Below are 3,722 nucleotides of genomic sequence, written 5' to 3'. Positions count from 1 at the left end.
AACATTCAAAATTGTTTTGCTTATTCTAAGGTTCTTTGCATTTTGATAAAACATTTAGATTAGTTTTTCAATAACAACAAAAGTTATGTTGGGAGTTCAGATGGCATTATGCTAAATTTATAGGAGAGTTTTGGGAGAATTGACCTCTTAACAAAATCAAGTCTTCCAACACATAAACACAGTATACCTATTGCTCTCTTTTATTTATTTAACCAATATTTTGTGGTTCTCAGCAGACAGAACCTGAATATTTTTTGTTAGATTCAAATCTTGTATTTCATTTTTGGGTGCTATTTTAAAGAGTACTGTTTTATAATTTTGATTTCCAATTGTTTATACTATATATTAGTATAAAGAGTATAATAGATTTTTTAAAATATCGATCATGTATCCTGCAAGTTTGCTAAATTCACTATAAATTCTAGGAGGCTATTTGTAGATTTTTTGGAATTTTCTACATAGACAATTATGCTATCTGCAATTGATATGGTTTCAATCTTTTGCTTTCTCATACATGTGCTTTTTATTATTTGTTTATTTATTTATTTAATTGCCTTATCGCACTAGCTAGCACTCAAATGGCATTGAGTAGAAATGATGAGAATAGATACCTCTGCCTTGTCCCGTCTTTGAGGAAAACATTTAGGCTTTCATAATTAAATATAATATTAGATTTAAATTTATGTAGAAGCTCTATTTATCAGGATAAGGAAGCTTCCTGTTATTCAGAGTTTGCTGAGAGTATTTTTTCTTTTTTTGGATGAGTGTCGAATTTTTGTCAAATGTCTTTATAGCATATATTGAGATAATCATGTGGTTTTTCTTCTTTAAATTGTTACTGTCATGAATTACATTGATTTTTGAATGTTGAGCCAGGCTTGCATTTCCAGCATAAACCCCACACTGTTGCAATGTATTATCTTTTTTACATATTGGTTAGTAAAATTGTGATAACACTTTGTTAAAGATATTTGCTTATTTTCAGGAGGAATATTGATTGCTAGTATTCTTTTCTTGTAATGTTTTTGCCTGGTTTTGTTTTCAAGGTAATGTTAACCTCACAAGATTAGTTGGTTAGTATTCCCTCGTCTTCTATATTCTGGGAAAGCTTATATAAAATTTATATTAAGTCTTCTTTAAATGTTCGATAAGAATTTCTAGTAAAATCATCTGGGTGTCGAGTTTTCTTTGTTGGCAGGCTTCTAACTACTACTGATTGCTTTTATAGATTTAGGACTATTCAGGTGGCCTATTTCTTCTTGAATGGCTTCTGATAGTTTGTGTCTTTCAAGGGGTTCATCCATTTCATCTGTCATTGAGCTTATTGACATAGCTTTATCCATACTCTTCCCTTATTATCCTTTTGTATTGTAATATTTATAAAGATATATCCTCTTTAATTCTTGACACTGCTAACTTGTATTCTCTTTTTCTTTTTCCAGGTAAAAGTTTATACATTTTATTGCCCCTTTCAAAGAACCACATTTTTGGTTTCATTTATTTCTCTATTTTACTATTTTTAGTTGTTCCTCTTACCTTTGTTACTTCCTTTCTCCTTCTGGCTTTGGGTTTAATTTGCTCTCTTTTTCTAATTTCTTAATGTGTAAGTTTAGATTATTGATTTGGGACCTTTTCCTCTCTTTTTTTTTGATATAAGCCTTTCATGCTACATGAAAATTCAGCAGACATTTGAGTTGTCAGGATTATCTAGTTAAACCTAAGCATATACATACATGTTGATTTAATTAATTTGAATGGAGTTTTCTTCAGTAAAGTGTTCTCAGAGTTTCAATTACACACAAAGCAGCAAAGAATTATGTGAATTCTGCTACTAAATTTATTCAAGTGCTTCTTGAATATGAAAATAAGATTGTTATTACGGAAAAAGACAAGTGATGAATCCCAGCCACTGCGGCTCTGTTCACGAGGTACAAACGCAGGTTCCTGAGGACATTTTCAGGATCAATTGAAACCTGAGGTTAAAAAAACTTGAAACTGCAATATATGAAACTTATAAAAAATGACACACTTCATCCAGACTGTAGAATCAACAAGAATTTAATAAAGTTAATCAAATAATTGTAGTTCAAGTGCACATAAATTTGAATTGTTTTCCCATTAAAGAGTGCTTGTCTATAAATTATTGCAGGAAAAGCCATTTTCAAGTTAATGTTTTAACCATTAGAAAATACAAAGGGCATTTTCATTAATTAGACACAGCTCTCTTTCCTCCTAGTTTATCATTACCTTTGCTAGGTGGAATCAGGTTAGTACTCAAATTTATTGACATGTGTGATTCAATGACACTATTTGTTTAGAGTTCATCATATACCTGGTGGAATAAACTCATTAAGTATAAATGAATAGTTATGTAGTCATCATCTACAATGAGTCAGTGCTGTTCTCCAGAGTCATTATAATGAATGCGAACACAGCTGGAATAAAAGTCTCTGTGAAGGTTACAGGTTTTATTCTGAAATATTTAAGGCTGCGGTTTTCTTCCTATTATGTGAAGGCCCCTTGTTCAGGAAAAAGGACTTGACCTCCCTATGAGGAAGATTGTTACATGCATTTTCTTGCCGTTTTATCAAAGCTATGTATGTTCTGTAGTGACATCTTAGAGGACATGGAGAACTCAGGATAGCCCTGGTGTGTTTGTTTGGTGTGTGTTCTGTATTCAAGAAACAGTCTAGAGAGGAATGACCTTCGTGAGTTCTGAGGATGCTACGTCACTGACATTGTCATGATGCAAGAGCTTTGTTCCCGGGAGTGGGGATGACGTGCAGTATGAAAGAGTGAATTCCATTTTTTTGTTTTTGAGATTTATAGTCCAGATTGGAATTTGGTGCTGATATTATTTTGAGTGTCTAGGGTGGAAGTAGGTAGGACCTGAATGTGTATGTAACTAAGGGTGGAGAGATTCACTATAATAGTGTTCCAAAACTCTACTCTAGAATTATGCAAATATTAACAGTATCCCAGAACCTTGTTTTTAGCCAAGTCACCAGTAATCTCATGATATGCATGTTATAAACCAATTAAAGTTTAAAATCAGGGAGTAGCATCAATAATAAAAAAATTTTATTTTATCAGAGCACAAAGCTATTCTATTTTTCTAGGACTTGCCAGCAGATTCGCCTACTTCACAGCTAACACCATTGAGGCACTATCAGGGGAGAGATAAGAGAAGGTCTGACTTAGTGTAACTGTTCGGCTCCTGGTGGAGAGTGATGAATGATGTGCCTTGAAGAAATTCCTGGTGTGAAGATCACTTTCTTCATCTCCCCCTTCCTCTACCTTTATAACCATCTGACAAATTTGCTGGGACGTTTTTTTATTTTTACTTATTTTTAAATATGTTTTTAGAAAGAAAGGAAGGGAGAGAGAGATAGAAACATCAATGTGAGAGAGATACATCAATTAGCTGCCTCCTGCACACCCCCGACTGTGAAATGAGCCAAAACCCGAGCATGTGCCCTGACCTGCAATCGAACCGGGACCTCTCAGTCCATGCGACGATGCTCAGTCCACTGAGCCACGCTGGCTGGGCCTGCCAGGACTTGTTTTACAAGACAGTGATAATCAGGTATATTGCGTATGATGGGAATATAGTCAAGGTGTGACACTTCTTTCAGGTAATGTTTTTCTTCATATTATGAAAAAAAAAGATATTATATCAAGCAAATGAAGGGTTGATGTTTTTGAATCCTTGTCAATAAATA

Source organism: Molossus molossus, unplaced genomic scaffold (assembly GCF_014108415.1).
Source record: "Molossus molossus isolate mMolMol1 unplaced genomic scaffold, mMolMol1.p scaffold_m16_p_10, whole genome shotgun sequence".
In the NCBI taxonomy this organism is placed as follows: Eukaryota; Metazoa; Chordata; class Mammalia; order Chiroptera; family Molossidae; genus Molossus; species Molossus molossus.
The sequence above is the reverse complement of the archived record's forward strand: the minus strand, read 5'-3'. Positions refer to the sequence as shown.